This window comes from Mytilus californianus, unplaced genomic scaffold, assembly GCF_021869535.1.
Source record: "Mytilus californianus isolate M0D057914Y unplaced genomic scaffold, xbMytCali1.0.p SCAF_10, whole genome shotgun sequence".
Lineage (NCBI taxonomy): Eukaryota > Metazoa > Mollusca > Bivalvia > Mytilida > Mytilidae > Mytilus > Mytilus californianus.
Window position 1 is genome coordinate 12,786,701 of NW_026262582.1, and position 17,891 is coordinate 12,804,591.

The 17,891-nt window shown below is 34.3% G+C and overlaps 1 long non-coding RNA gene across 1 annotated transcript; it reads left to right on the forward strand.

Annotated features, from left to right (window-relative positions):
• Nucleotides 1–372: 372 nt before the first annotated feature.
• LOC127717635 (uncharacterized) lies at nucleotides 373–6,319 on the forward strand. The gene is made up of 3 exons (XR_007989278.1): nucleotides 373–476; nucleotides 1,352–1,367; nucleotides 6,232–6,319. It is a non-coding gene; the product is annotated as an uncharacterized LOC127717635 (long non-coding RNA).
• The last annotated feature ends 11,572 nt before the right edge of the window (nucleotides 6,320–17,891 follow it).

A 17,891-nucleotide genomic window follows, 5' to 3' on the forward strand; every position in this document is an offset into this window, starting at 1 on the left:
CGAGAACGTTGGTACTGTTTGACCATCTATATATTTAGCATCAAAAATAGAACAGTAAATATTCAGGGAGAATATAATATTATTTAAAACCCTTATATGTACACATATACTGTACTGCATAGAATGAAACATTTACATTAATGTTGTCATAGTTTTGTCCCTCATGTATTTACCACTCAATGGCAAATCTTTCAAACTATTGATTCAGTATGTCAATAGGTTAATATGGTCTGCTCTTAAAACTTCACTCATGTATTTAGTCTCTTTCCATCCAATCAAATGCTCTTCTTAATTTGAGCGACGTGTTCACAATTTGTTCAATTCAAGAAAAAAAGTTTACACACACACTTTTATATTTGTTAACAGTGTTGATTATTTGGTTGATGCCAATTGTAACGCGGAGAGGTAATATCATGACGATGCAATCCCAGAATGCACCACGAACGACACCTAGAACGATATCCCGAACGATAATGGTAAGGATAATACAAACCAGCATAATTAGAATTGTAATGTATTTCAACACGCGACTCTACACTAAGAGTAGCTGTGAATGCAGTCACAGGACTTTAAATATTTTAATCCTTTATGGGATGATTTAAAATACATTTATAAGTAAGCAATGAATGTGGTTGTTAAATTTGATAGATGCTTTTTGTGCTTCTTTGTTAAATGTTTGTTTGTTTTGAGATTGTGACACATTGATGACTGCTGTACCCATTTTTTGACAATGTTACCTATTATGTCTGGTTTGTTCACACATCGTTGTAAATATAATGGAATTTGATACGACCGTCATACAAGTGAGAGGTTTAGCGCTATAAAACCAGGTTCAATCCAACATTTTCTACATTTGAAAATGCCTGTACCAAGTCAGGAATATGACAGTTGTTGTCCATTCGTTTGATGTGTTATATCATCTGATTTTGCCATTTGATAAGGGACTTTCCGTTTTGAATTTTCCTTGGAGTTCAGTATTTTTGTGATTTTACTTTTTTCAATGAGAGCTCGGTGGATTCACAAAATGTGTAAACAATAACTTCAATTTCCAGACTTCCTATTACAGTTTTTTTTTCTGCTGTTTTTTTTTTGTTTTTTGTTTTTTTTAGTAATGGTTTCCAAAAAAAAAATAGTTGTTTGATAAAGTTAAACAAAGATTAATATGAATGCAATATAATTCTAAGATTTTCTTATAGATTCGTTTATTTCATTTGTGTGAGGCAGACTGTATACTACAGGATTAGGAAGACTGGCATCTAATCGTGTATGATTACTGTGACAGAATGACTCAAGAAACAATTATAGCATGTTTGCTTCTAAAATAAAATACCTCCATATTTTTTCTTTACAGGTACCTTTGGCTGAAGGTAAATTATAAATTGACATAATTGCTGAAGAAATTAAATTTGATATTCTACAAAATGTAATTATGTTTCTTTAAACATGAATACAATTAAACATAACAAGACACAATAGAAAAGAACAGGCGTTCGACATAAGTTATACTTGACTTACATATTGCATCTATCAGACATACTCCCAAGTTAGGAGCCTATAATTCAGTGATTGTTATTTGTTTCTGTGCATTATATTTGTTTTTCGTTCATTATTTTGTACATAAATCAGGCTGTTCGTTTTCTCGTTTGAATTGTTTTACATTTGTCATTTTATAGCTAACTTTGCGGTATGGGTTTTGCTTAATGTTTAAGGCCGTACGGTGACCTGTTGTCATACAACATCTTCTTAATTTTATATCATAATGTATTTAAACTATTTCTCAGTTCATATTTAGCTGTTAAAAGAGAGATAATCCAATTTCAGTCATGTTCCCTCGTTCTTATGAATATAACTAGACCATACCCACGACATCGCGGATCCGTGACTGAATTAAATTACTCCTTATTTTTAGCCTGGATATTTAGAATTCTTATTGTCATTTGGTAAAGTCACGCTGATTATAAGGTGCACAGTTATTCCCTGTATAATGACGAAGTTCAGGTGTGATAACTACCCGTGTTTATAGCATATCCTGAATACACCGTTTAGTTGTGCGCCTGACAGAGACGGAACGTACAGATTAGGTACAGGGATCAGGTAATTTTGTGACATATACTATTGGATGCGATCTGGAACTTGTTTATCATTTGTAATATTAATTATGTGGAAAACAAAAGGGCTTGGAATGGTGTAATTTTTAATCTACACCATTGTCCTATATTATTTATACATAAAGTAAATTCTGTGGGCAATACGTCGCATGAGCATGGGCGAAAGCGTATAAGACACGGATCGATAACGGTCTCTGAATTTGGATATTTTCTAAAAAATCGGCGTTTTCTGTCGAAAAAAGATTGTTTCAAAGACAAATTGGGGAAGTACAAAACACTACATTTATACGTCATATCACAATTATTTCAGAATTTGTATAGTTTCAGGGGGAATTGCTGCTAAATGAAAGCGGTCTCTTCCTTTAGTAGTATAGATATGGTACATGTATTTCTAAATGGAAGGATGCGTAAGGGAAATATCACTCATAACAAAAGTTCGGACATCTCTTATATGAATTGTTTTAGTGTGAAACGACATTGTAGGATATGTTAGCTTAAACCATTGTGGTGACGTCAGCCTATTCATTTACCGTGGATTCTTTTTCTAGAATCAACGCTTCCTAAATCTGCCGCTGAAATTGACTCACCAAATTATATTCAATTGTTTCCTTTGTGTGCCTAATTTCATTAAGTTTGAATTGGCTAATTTACTGATTTCTGTTCACTAATGGAATTAATTTAAAAACTTACCTTTAGTTTTTGTAATTTTTATATGCCTTCACTGGGAATTGAACCCTTCCTCGAAATCTGTTCTGTGTGACTAACATCAACACATCGACGAAACCTCTCGGCTACCAATGGGTTACACTATAGATGTCTATTTTATATATTTAAATAAACATCTGATATACATCGGTTCATCGGACACACAGGGCTTGTACCTTTATATAGACACAATAGGCAGTCGTATAATATGAGTTGGTAGCCGCGAGGTTAGCATGGTTAAAATCAATGAGTTAAAGATATGGATTTGTCGGTTTAGGTTCGAATCCCTGTATTCTCTCTGATGTTCCAATTCTTAAGTTATCCTGTTTTTTTTCTAATTTTGCATGTTAAAGTGGATATTTTTGTAATAATAGCGAGTTTTACCGGTTTTTTTTTTTTTATTATTATTGGCTATTTCACATGTTTGAAACAAAAATGATTACATTCTATTTGTCAAATTTGTTTTATAAATATAGTATGATTTCATCTGTTTTACTACATAATTTTACACAGGTTTGTTCGCAAATTCCTATGTGAGAAAATCGTGATGTGCCTAGAGTGCTAGAAAAATTTCGATAACATACTTATTATATATACTTTATATATGCTTTTTGGTCGGGTTGTTGTCTCTTTGACACGTTTCCCATTTCCATTTTCAATTTTATTAGAAATAATTTCGAATATGTCTTATTTTGTATAAACAGATAATATTCATATGCCTGGTAATATAAAGATCTTTAAAGGTAGAAGTGTTATATTTGTATTTTGTTAACCAATTAATTGTGATCTGAGATTTATCAATGCATCGTTTGGACACGATAACATGGTTATTTAAACTCACTTACAATACCTTCTAATTAAGAAAAGGCTTTAATTTTGAAAAGAAATTAACACAATAGTTTAAGTTATAGATACAATGGATAAGCGTAGATTCATGAAAAACAAACCATTCGCCCTCCGGGTGCATGGTTTCTTTTTCAAGAATCCACGCTTATCCATTGTATCTATATAACTTAATATACGGTGTAAATAAGACAACAAATGTTTTTGTTTAAATATACATTTACTTTCATATTTAGATTTCAAGGTTCAAATTTAAAAGCTTCATCCTATTTACGGCATAAATTTGAGAATGAAAATATGGAATGTGTCAAAGAGCAGAAAACAGCCCAAGGCTACTGTTGGGTCTTCAACACAGCGAAAAAATCCCGAACCTGGAGGCGGGTTTCAGCTGGCCCTTAAACAATAATTATACTAGTTCAGCGAATATATGAACGTGCTGAACGTTATTTGTAATAATCTTCTTTAAAATAAAAACTGTCAAGAAATTGTTCGGAAAGTTCGAAATATATAAATGTATGTGGAGCAATAAAAGGACTTCATAAAATTGTCAACACTATGTAACGTCAATTATCCTTAGCGGACCATGTGGTTCATTGATTCTGAATCAATTGTCTGTAGAACGTTTATGTTTATGAGTATGATCATACTATAGCTCATCATTTTCATCATTTAGAATCATGTGCAAAACAGTGTAGCCGAGACCATTGATTGGCGCGCTAAAATATCCCATTGACTGGGTCAGATTAGGTGAACGTTCGTCTGTAACGCCCACAACTCACGACGTATTTATTATAAACATTTAAACTGTGGGGTTGCCAAAGGGTCTCAGTATATATACGAACTACAGTGCACAGTATATTATATACATATTTTATTTGCGATCATAAAATGTACGAAGTCGTCCATTACTATGTAAATTGGGTCGATTAAAAAAAGCTGAATATGTTTCTGTTGCCAAGGGTTTTTCACAAGTATTGTAGTTAGCAGAAAAGATCACCAAACTATATATTTTACCTATTCAAAAACGTAAATGCAAATTTCCCAGGCTTGATCCAAATAGCCTTTTTACTGTCTAATAACTTGCAAGTACGAAAAGACAGGAAAGAAGTATATTTTGTCTATATGTTTTGTGTTTGCACACTTTTTAAAGTTGATCATAAGATGACATAATTGGACAACCGCAATTGTTAAATCGCTTTGACGTCCGAAAAAAAGATAATAATCAACACATCCATTGTAACTTTTAAAGCCAGTTAAATCCTTTTTTGCTGAAAGAACGTCCGATATCATAAAAATTCATTATCAAAACATAACAAAAACAAAAGTAAAGAACGTTTAAGTATTCAACATAAATCAAAACACAAAGGTTATTCCTGATTAGTTTTTCGAATTATTTTATTTAGTCGTTGAGACCCTTTGGTGACCCCACAGTTTAAATGTCTATAATAAATACGTCGTGAGTTGTGGGCGTTACAGACGAACGTTCACCTAATCTGACCCAGTCAATGGGATATTTCAGCGCGCCAATCAATGGTCTCGGCTACACTGTTTTGCACATGATTCTATCTCAAATTCTTTGATCGAATATTTTCTTGCGATAATCTAGTTTTGTATCGGTGGTATGACATTAACGGATAATCACTTACCGGACCTGTGTGACTTAAAAGGGGATGATATCGGCTCATTATCCAGCTTTAGGATTGTATCAGCTCGAACATGAAAAATCTTCATTAGTCCTCTTTCGTTTTAGATAATAATGTACGAATCCGGACATTAACTTTATCAGAAACTGACCCTTTTGTTTATAAATCTTTCATAGCATTCAATTTTTTTCTCATAATACAAATAACATCCGATATTATCATTCGTAGAAACAAAACGCATTTGTTAAAAATCGGAAAAGAACAGGAGAAGAACATGCGTGGTGAAAGGGTGTTAACGGGGAAACATTTTAACGTGAAACCAATAAGGCTCAAAAAAAAAAAAAAAAAAAAAAAAAAAAAAACGGAACATAAGTATCAATAAATGGGGTGACCTATAGTTGGTAATTTCTGTGTCATTTGGTCTCTTGTGGAGAGTTGTCTCATTGGCAATCATACCACATCTTCTTTTTTATATTTAGTGCATGTGATATCATAATGTTATTCGGGATCTTCACAAGGAATATGGGCTCACATTCCCTGTCAGAGTTTAATATCTTCTGAGCTACCAGACGAAGTGGCTAAAGGGCACTGACAGGGGTTATGAGCCCATATCCCCTGTGAAGCCCGAATAACAATTATATTATACTGGAGTGTCATGATTTCAACACTTTTTTCCTTCAAAATGATACGGGGTCATATCCCCTGTTCAGATAACCTATCAAATTGCAGGATTAAACGGGATATTTCACTTTAATCAGTATAAAGCCAATATTGGCCTTTATATCCTCCCTCGAACCATATTTTGGACATTGGGATTATGCCCATGTTCAGGTATGGAAGTCTCCGGCTGATACCAGAACCAATAAGAAAAAGTTCATGCTGTAATCTATAATTATAATGCTTTTGTAAATGTGTAACGTTTGTGTATTTAGGTGCCACACCAATAGATACACAGAATGTAAACGTACCAGATTCTAGGACTACAGATATCGCTACTATTACATCAGCTCCAAGTACAACACCGGAAGCACTTCCATCTCCAAATTAAAAGTGTATTTACTAATAAAATTCTGTAGACTGGATGTATATTTTCAATCCATATCAATACAGGGTATATTTTATGCAGATTTTGTAGTAGATGTTTATTTAAAGTCCCAATAGTGTGTTTCAGCGGTGAAAAATAAGACTATGATGAAAAGTTCAAAAATCAAGATTTAATATTACTTTTTAATTCAGATTAAAGAAAAGAAAATACTAAAAAGAATTAGTATAATTTAATATTGAAATTTGTCATAAGTGAAAAAGGCACAATTCAATCATCAAGTTTTTATATTGTTTTTTAATTCGTAGTAAAGAAAATGAAATACTAAAAAGAATGATTATGATTTAATTTTGAAATGTGTCGTAAGTTAAACATATTGATAAGCCTGCTATTTGATGTTCTTTATGAGGCTATTGTGCCATTTTGAGTACCCAGTATAAAGACTAGAGATTTGCATCGTCTTTTTGGATGTTGATACACAAGGAGAGAAGGAGAGAAGGATGGCTTTGTGATTTTTCGAGAATGTGTACATGTATACATGGGATTCCTGTATTATCTGTGATTTGATAGTTTTTTGTTGCGATACAAATGATGATGTTTACATATGAAAACAATATTGTTGTTCGTGTTGCTCAGTCTTACACTTCAATTAGTGTTTGTGGTCTTTTCCCTATCTGTCTGTTTTGGTTTTGTTTTGTCATGGCGTTGTATAGATAGTGTATGCTCGAAATATAAGTTTTGCATGATCCCTTGATATATTCTTCGCCTCTTTTTTTAACAAGCTGTTATAAACACTTCATGTCATAAATAATTACACCATTGATAGAGAATAGGTTTTTAATTGAACTGCTTGATGGAAATTGAACCAATTGAAGTTGATTAAGAAAAGGCAATTCCAAAAATTTTAGCAAATGCAATGTGAATGAGATGGATCTATCGTTCGTCTACACTACCATGAAATTAATGAAGTATTATAGTCAAAAAGGTTTCTTCATTTTAATCAAATTAATTGATATGCAGCAGACCGGCATTATATGGATGACTATGAGCCATAACAGATTATTCACTTCACGTTGATAAGTTACAGTTTATTAATCTTACTTACTTTTCTAAGGTTCAACAATATTTGTTCACCTAAAGGGTAACCAATGCACGTTAATCCGAAACAATGTATCTGGCGCATGAACATCGGTAGCATACGTTTTTGTTTTGATTTTTGGAAATCATTATAAATAGTCTGATTGCCGTTTTTCATAAAAGCTGGAAATTATTGAAAGTAAATTGCTCTAGTAAAATAGTTTTATTTACATACATTGAGCCTCAAATTTGACCATAAATTTCTCTTCAACGTCTCGTTTATTTGTTAGTAAATTTAAACAACAAAAGGAAAACAAAAACTACTCCAAAAAGAAAACAAAACGCAAGGACAAACCAAATTAAAAAAAATCACACCAAATTCAAAAATTGAGCACCAAGAATCCCCTAAAAGGCGGAATGCGGGTGCTTCAGATAAAACCGGTATTTTGAATAACTAGTGCCTAATGATTGTAAAACAGATCATTTTAGAAGCAATTGTGAATTCTTGAATGGTATGTGATGTACGCTTTTAGTAAATACATAATTCAATTTCTATTAGGTTATGATTATTGGGAGTATATTACATCAAAAACAGGAATTACAATAAAAACATAGAAAGTATAATAGATACCACAAACCAATATCACATGACTCCACCGAAAAAAAAAGATGTACAAAAAATGACAGCAACGGATAACAGATGGAGCAGATAGCCCGACTTGGAACATGCTCAACATGTGATGCGGTAAAGGCCCGAATTGAAACAAGCACAACATGTGGTGCGGTTAAAGTCTGACTTGAAGCAAGCAAAACATGTGGTGTGGTTAAAGTCTGACCTGGAACAAGCACATATTGTAGTGCGATTAAAATCCGACTGGGAATAGGCACAACATGTGGTGCAGTTAAAGACGGATTTGGAACAGGCACAACGTGCAGTGCAGTTAAAGTCAGCATTGGAACAGGCAGAACATGTGGTGAAATTAAAGTCCGACTTAAAAAAGGGACAACATGTGGTGTGGTTAGGACCAACATGAAACAGGAACAATATGTAGTGGTTAAAGCACGACTTGAAAAAACACAATATGTGACGCGGTGAAAGCCCGACTTGAATCAAATACAACATGTGGTGCGGTTAAAGCTCGACTTGGAACATACACAACATGTAGTGTAGTTAAAGTCCGACTTGGAACTAGCACATAATATGGTGCGGTTAAATCCCGACTTGGAACAGACACAACATGTGGTGCGATTAAAGCCAGAAGAGGAATAGGCACAACATGTAATGCAGTTAAAGCCTGACTTGGAACAGGCACAACATGTGGTACGATTGAAGTTGACATTGAATAGCCACAACATGTGGTGCGCTCAAACTCCGCATTGGAACAGGCACAGCATGTGGTGCGATTGAAATCCGACTTCAATAACATGAGGTGAGGTAATGCCACACCCGGAAAAGGCACAACATGGCGTGTGGTTTAAGTCCGACCTGGAACAGGCGGCACAATTTGTGAAGCGGTTTAAACCCGACTTGAAACAGACACAACATGTTGTTCGGTTAAAGCCCGACCCAGAACAGGCACACCATGTGGTGTGGTTAACATCCGACATTGAACAGCCACAACATGTGGTGCGGTAAAAGCCCGACTTAGAACAGACACAACACATGGTGCAATTAAAGTCCGACGTGGAATAGGCACAACATGTAATGTAGTTAAAGTCTGACTTGAAACAGACACAACATGTGGTGCGGTTAAAGTTTGATATTGAATAGTCACAACATGTAGTGAGCTTAAACTCCGCATTGAATAGCCACAACACGTGATGCGCTCAAACTCCGCATTGAAACAGGCACAACATATGGTGCTGTTTAAGTCTAACTTGAAACTGGAACAACATATGGTGCTGTTACGCCGGACTTAGAACAGGCACAACATGTGGTGTGGTTAAAGCCCGATTTGGAACAAAAACAACAAGTGGTGCGGTTAAAGTCTGACTTTGAACAAGCACATACTGTGGTGTGGTAAATGCACAACTTGGAACAAACACAACACGTGATGCGATTAAAGTCACTCTTGGAACAGACACAACATGTGGTGCTGTTACGCCCGACTTAGAACAGGCACACCATTTGGTGTGATTAAAGTCCGCATTTTAATAGGCACAGCATGTGGTGCTGTAACGCCAGACGTGGAACAGGCACAACATGGCGTATGGTTTAAGTCCGAATTGGAACAGGCACAATTTGTGAAGCGGTTAAAACCAGACTTGAAACAGACAGAACATTTTGTGCGGTTAAAGCTCGCCATGTGGTGTGGTTACTATCCGACATTAAACAGCCACAACTTGTGGTGCGGTTAAAGCCCAACTTGGAGTAGACACAACATGTGGTGCAATTAAAGTCCGACTTAGAACAAACACATATTGTAGTGCAGTTAAAGCCCGACATGAAGCAAGAATGACATGTAGTGCGCGTTAAGTTTGCTTTGGAACTGGCACATCATGTGGTGCGGTTAAGGTCTGAATTGGAACAAGCACATGTTGTGGTGCGCTTAAAACCCGATTTGGAACAGGCACAACATGTGGTGCTGTAAAGGTCTGACTTGGAACAAACACATATTTTGGTGCGGTTAAAGCCCAACTTGGAACAGGCACAACATTTAGTGCGATTAAAGCCCGACTTAGAACAGGCACACCATGAAGTGTGGCTAAAGTCCAACATTGAACAGCTACAACATGTGGTGCGGTTAAAGTCCGACTAGGAACAGGCACAACATGTGGTGCGGTAAGGGTCTGACTTAGAACAAGCACATATTTTGGTGCGCTTAAAATCCGACTTGGAACAGGCACAACATGTGGTGCTGTTAAAGCCAGACTTGTAGCAGCCATAACATGTGGTACAGTTAAAGTTTGACATTGAACAGCAACAACATGTGGTACGGTTAACGTCCGACTTGGAACAGATACAAAAGAGAGGCGAAAGATACCAAAGGGACATTCGAACTCATAAGTCAAAAATAATCTGACAACTCCATGGCTAAATAAGAAAAAGACTAACACAAAACAATAATACACAAAACACAACATAGAAAATTCAAGAGCAACACGAACCCAACCAAAAACTGGGGAGATCTCAGGTGCTCTGAAAGGGTAAGATCCACATGTGACACCCGTCATGTGGTGCAGTTAAGGTCTGACTTGAAACAAGCACATATTGTGGTGCGGTTAAAGCTCGACCTGGAATCGGCACAACATGTGGTGCGATTAAGGTCTGAGTTGGATGCGGTGAAAGTCCAACTTGAATTAGGAATAACATGTGGTGCGGTTAAAGTCGGACTGGAAACAAGCACAACATTTCGTGCGGTTAAAGTTTGACATTAAACATCCACATCATGTAGTGCGGTTAATGCCGGAATACTAGGAACAGACACAATTTGTGGCGCGGTTAATGCTCGACTTGGAACAGGCACGACATGTGGGGTAAAAGTCTGACTAGTAGCAAAAATAACATGTGCGCTTAAAGTCCGACTTTGAACAGGCACAACATGTGGTTCGGTTAAAATCAGACGTAAAGCATGAATAACATGTGGTGCGGTTAAAGCCCGACTTGGAACAGGCACAACATCAGGTCCGTTTAAGTCCGACTTAAAGCAGGATATTCATTCTAGTTGTACCATTTCACTTTTCTCGGACTATTCTACATCCAATATTTATCAAACGAAAAACACATATAATCCATTAACATATATGCATGAATACTAGTTTTGTTTACTCTCCCGTAATACCACTTAAAGACACAAATACATGTCGTTTCAATCCCACTACAAGAAAGACGTGCGTATCCAATGACTTTAAACATAAATCTGAATGAACTTTATTCAAGATATTTTTATAGTAAGTATTCTACTGTTCATTTATACTTCGTTAATTAAGTAGATGGTCAGCTTGATCTTAAATTTTGCCTGCGAATTTTTGGGTACAACACGGGGAAAATGAAAAGAAAACCATTACAAAATTAAATAAAGTTCTTTAAAATGATATAATCTGAAGATTCGATTTAATATTTAAGGTGTATTTTAAGTTAGCGAAAGTCCAAATAACTGTCAATTCGTGACAAAATAATGGGCGTCGGCCCTACGGGCATCCGCTCCATTATTTCCCAGGAAGGGACAGATATTTGGACTTTCTTTATAACATAAAAATTCTTAAAGTTGTTAATTTTCTATTATGGTTACGTAAATTTTACTCAGTTAACGCAATCCTAATACCGAACTCCAAGGAAAATTCAAAACGGAAAGTATCTTAACAAATGGCAAAATCAAAAGCTGAAACACATTATATGTTTTGGTACTCCTTCAGCTCATTGGATGGTGTTGATTAATTTGCCAATGTGATCGGATTATTTGCTCCTACAAAGTTTTGTGTATATCAGACATGACATTAAAAGAAATCTATGTCGGTTATTTTTTCCTGTCAAATGTAGTGGTATATATAACGGATGAGAAGATTATGATGAGATAAAATGAAGACTTCAGAAAATAGAATTGATAATCACATGTAACTCGGTAGTACGATTTGTAAGAAAAAGACACAAATAGAACTAATTTCTATACACCTTACGCCTTTGGCCGGCGCATAACTGCCTATAGTTTTGTAGCTGCGCTTGACCTCAACCTCAATATAATGAAAATATAGACAACTACAAAATTTCCAAAAGGTTCATATTCAATCTTGATTTCGTGAAATATATTCTCACATATCTATGTGCTTCGAGTTATGGCATTTTTTTTTCTCTTATAAAAAAATTTTTGCTATGTGTTCTGTATTGCTTAAATTAATATTTTCTGTGTCTTTTACCGTATTTGTTTGTGCTCTAAGCTTAAGGTTCGTCTTTTTATTCTAAAATATATTCAATTGATATTTTAAATACTGATGATCGTTAGATATGATGTAAGACTTGGCATTTCAGTCATAAAAATTTACTCAGTACTCCGTGTAAAACATTTTTACTCGAAACGCCATCTCCAGTATTTTTATTGGTTGATTTCTAAGTCTAAGTACGATAATTGAATATTTCATGACCCTTGACCACATGAGAGTTAAGAAAATTGCAAACTTAATAAGGTTAAGGCAAAGTGCTTTACATTCCATGCCATGCAATCAAAAAGCAGTTGCTGTCGTCCTACATTGCGTAGATGTAACCGGTTCTGAAATTCGGTGAGATAACTTAAGAAAACGTATAAAAACCAGGGGACATATAACAAAATGATCATATCGAATATAAAACCAGAAGTTATTGTTTCTGAATGTAAATAGCATAGCGCTAAGACGTTATTTTCGAGAAAAAAGATTTGCAACATGCTAATTACCATAATGCATTACTATGACTTAACATAAGATTATCGATTTATCTAAAAAAAAAAAAAAATATATTGCACACGATTGGGTCGACAGAGTAAGCATCTCTTCCTAATCGTTAATCACAATTCATGTAATTTTTAGGAATATCCTAAACAAATGCCAAATTAGTGTGTAAGTTGTTTACAGATGTTCAAATCCCATAAATCGATGCGGAAGCGACAAAATAAACAATCAGTGAAACGCAAATCCTGAAATAGCGATATTGTGTCCGTTGATAGGGTAAGGGTTTCATTCAATGCATGCATCACCCGCTATGCTAATTCATTCTCGGTCAAAATGTCACGAACGAGAATACGACACACTCAGTCAATATATAATCAGACGACTGTACTGGTATCTTAAGATCTAAAACCACAATAAACATGTCGACAGTCAAGTGAAACATTGACACATCGTATTGGTCAACCAATTCGTCATATGGACTGTTTAATATATGTAGTGTTGATTTAAGTCGTTCTTCCTCATTTTGCTATGGGAACAGTGTTTGTGTTTAGTAAACGCATCATAGAAACCAGGATTGAAATTTAAAGCACACCCCTGTTAATGAATTCCGTATAGAGTGGACATGCACGAGCTTATTGAAGTAAGTGAAATATGTAAACGTCATACGATGTAGCAGAAGGTATAAAAACTGCTAATAAATGGGAAGCTGACAACGAAAAGTTTACTTAATAGGATGTGGATGGATAAGTGGGATATATGAGTTCGAATGTATGTGGTAGGTTGAAAAAAAATGTATACTGTAACGAATAAGAACTTCGTGGAGGTTAGACAGAAGCTGCAATGCTTTAGACATTTAAGTTGATTTTCTACATAATCTTTCCGAAGTATTCAATTTAAGAATGTACATTATAGTAAAGTCGGCACAATTATAATATGCTTTACTATATCTAATTTGGAAACGAAAATAACAATTTATTGATTTACTGGGTCAAAAACGCTTTTCTTGATTCATCATTTTATGTAACGTTCATACTAAAAGGAGTTGAAAGTCAAGGATGTTTAGAATCAATTTGAGGACCTTTTTGACCAAAAGGGAATAGCCAAATTCACCCTAGGTCAACTATTTCTGAAGAGTTGAAACGTAAGTTTCTTAACAATTTTTTGATTTTTCCATTTTGAATATATGAAAGGTATATTATAAATCAGAACGGTAGCACTAACTACAGCGATGGATGTATCATCGTGGGAATACCAGCAGTGGTTACCGAAGTTATCAATGTATGACAAGTTCAAACTTTATTTACAACTCTGTCAATAATTATGTCTACACAGTTTTATCTATAAGTTCAAACTACAGATACATGTTATAATATTCCTGGGTCAACCCCCTAAGGAAGAATATTTACAAATTAATTATGACCGTACTTTTAAGTTTTGTAGTAATATTATAGATATATTCAAATATTTTCAGGTAAATGTAATATGATTAACTACGCCTAGTGGTAAGTGAAATATTGCAGATATTTGTCTATTTTCATGTCTTTATTGGAAATATATTGTTTAATTGAAGAAACTCTTATTTTTATTTTTTTCTCTGGTCATTATATTTTCAACTTTTCACACATACTATTTACACCTTAATTTTTGTCAGGCAATTTGAGTTTCAAGGAAACAAAATGAAATACAATATATATCATGTAATATAAAAGTTCATATTCACGCAACTCTACAAAATATTGTGCGCCTTAAAAACAGAAGAAACAATATCAACCGGTGTGCATTCTTTTTAATTTTCAGACGGAACTCATCAATTTTATAATATGTCAGGAGAAAATGAACAACCAACATATATATTGATTGTGGAAAATGAGAAAACTGATTTATTTCGCTCTCTCTATCCAGCTATGGTCTGGTGTAAGTTTCTAATTTATTGTAAGAACTATTCTTCAAACATCAATAAATCACACAATCCTGACAATATCAATATGCTTTTCGGCAACAATGTTTATTGCCAGGTAATTTGCATACATATGAGCCCCAATTGTGCCCCCTTTAATTTGATATCAAGCAGTTCTTGTATTTTTCTGAATCAGAGTACATGGCCAAACTCAGTAAAGTTACGTTTAAAATGCATTTACTAGTATCTTGAAAATATTTTTACGTTAAATAATAAAAAAACATCTCTAAATACACTGCCGAAATTTACAGAAGGAAACTTTTAAAATGAATCTAATTTAAACAGCAATAGCTGGCACTTCAAATATTTAGATATTTTACCTTTAGACGTGAAAATGTAAACAAAAATGAACGCAAAAAGGTACGATTCGTCTATTACTATTGTTCTTTCTATAAGGGATAATCCTTTCCCCATCTTATGACGTTCACTATGACCGTGTCTGTAGTGATTTTATAGATTCCAATGAACGTAATCTATGTTTCATTGCTAAATTATGGAGTCAGAGATTTCGTTAATACAATTTTTTTAAATCTGAACTAAATTCGTATAAAGATACAAAGATTTTGGTTTAAACGTTTTTCAGTGCCGGTAAAAAACTTACAAATGGAATATCACATCCTCATTGTTACGGTGATGTTGTTCATATAGCCTATAAACTAAGATACGACCAATGTTAAGTTATCGATTTTTTGGATACATTTATTGTTTGAAAAATCTTTTTCAGAAATCTTTATAGTTCCTACATATATTCAAATAAAATGATATTCATCTTCAATTAATCTTAAATAAATTAAATCCCATGGATGTGTACTGATTGATATAATAATTTTGGAAACATGATTTATTCGTAACCTGTTATTGTCTAAAAACTAGTTTTCAGTACCGACGAGTACTGTTAGATCGGTGTTTAGTGTCATTAGTCTCGAGCTCGTTGTTAGTCGTGTTTTGTGCTTTGGGTCGATCTGAAGAATAAAAACATTTTCCAGCTGATTTTTACAGTTGGTCTTTTGTTGTGCTATTACACCACTGTGCAAGGTTATGGAGAGGATTGGGCGCTCATAAACAAGTATATTCACGCCACATTCAGTGTGTCCCATGTCAGGAGCCTGTTGTTGTCAAAATTTGTTTTTGTATTTTCTCGGTTGAATTTTTTTCACATTTAGTTATGTCGGGCCGTTCTATGCTAAACAGTATGGTTTTTGCTAATGGTTGAAAGCCGTACAATGACATTGACTGGCCTTATATTTGTCAGTGTCCACCGAAAGACAGCGCAAAGAACAGGTTTAGATTATCTGCGTCTTGGAATATTGGAAGTTTATCAAAAGACGTTTGTAAATCCTTATACACATACATTGTCTGTTTGTTTGTTGGTGTTTAACTGACCTTATAGCGATCTTGGCTTTATCATGGCGGTCAGAGTTGACAGGCTGGTGATTACTGTATATGAACTTCTTAGACAATTCCACGGCCATCCAGAAACAAATACACATCAAATAATTGGCGTTTAAAACTTACCAATAAACATATTTACAAAATAGCTTACTGTTCGGTGTGAGCCAAGGCTCCGTGTTGAAGACCGTACTTTGACCTATAATGGTTTACTTTTTTAAATTTTGACTTGGATGGAGAGTTTTCTCATTGGCACTGATACCACATCGTCTTATATCTATAAATCCTTTTCCGAATTCAGATGTTTCGGGGTGTTTTATTTCAAGTTTCAAAAATGTTACAAGTTTGCCATCTATATATTTAGTACCGTAAAATAGTATAGTAAATATTCAGGAAGAATATATTCTAAACCTTTATATGTACACATATACTGCACAGAATGAAACATTCCATAGATGTTGTCATAGTTTTCTCTCTCATGTATTTATCACTCAATGGCAAAGCTTTCAGACTCTTGATTCATTATGGTAATAGATGACGTTATGGGCTGCTCTTAAAACTTCACCCATGTCTTTAGTCTCTTGTCATCAAGTCAAATGCACTACTCAATTTGAGCGACGTGTAATAAATTCGTTCAATTCAAGAAAGTTTACACAAACACTGTTATATTTGTTGGCAGTGGTGATTATTTGGTTGATGCCAATTATAACGCGGAGAGGTATGACGATGCAATCTCAAAATGTGCCACGAACGATACCAAGAACGATACCAAGACCAATACCACGAACGATGATGCCCTTAACGGTAAGGATAGTAAAAACCAGTATAATTGGCATTGAAATGTATTTGAATGTGACCTATAATGGTTTACTTTTATAAATTTTGACTTGGATGGAGAGTTGTCTCATTGGCACTCATATCACATCTTCTTATATCTATATTATGTGCTTTTTTTATTAACTGTGGTTTGAATAAATCGTTTTTTGTTTAGTAATGCTGTTAAAAAAAATTGTTGATAAATATAATTGCAATATGAATCTAAGATTTATATTGTAGACTCTTTTATCATTATTCGTTTGAGGCAGACTTTATACAGGAACATTTTATTAATATTATAAAGAAATTTGCAATTTTCTTAAAAAAACTCATCAAAGATACTAGGCATGTTTTGTACACTAGACGCTTGTTTCGTTCAGAAAACAAAACTCTTTAGTGACGCTCTTATCACAGAGTTGAAAATCATCGATGAAGCTGAAGAGCATTGAGGACCGAAAATTCAACTTAACGTTCTGTAATATGAATGATATTCTCACACTGAAAAATTCAAACGTAGGTGCTTTTTGAACACATCTATTCAACCGATCTTAATATCCTGACTTACATTTTGATCTTTAAAATGTGAGTGGATAGAGAACTGACCTTTACGACAAAATAGATTTCAATTTCATACTCATATGGTGAATTATTATTTTGTTAAGGAACATTTTAAGAGAGCATATGGATTACTTATATCCCAGGTGATACGGCAATCTATGGTTTGCGATTTTCTTTAACATTATTTATTGCTTACTAATAAAATATTGAACCAAAGGTTGCAACTGGTAAAGTTAAAGTTATCTGTTTCAAAGCTGTTAGGAACGTTGTGATGATTTGGTTCACCATTTAACAATATCTGTATCGCAGATGACCTCCGATATTTTCTACCTTACGAAAAAAAAAAAACAAACAATGTTGTCATCTTTCACTAAATTGAGACATCTCTGAAT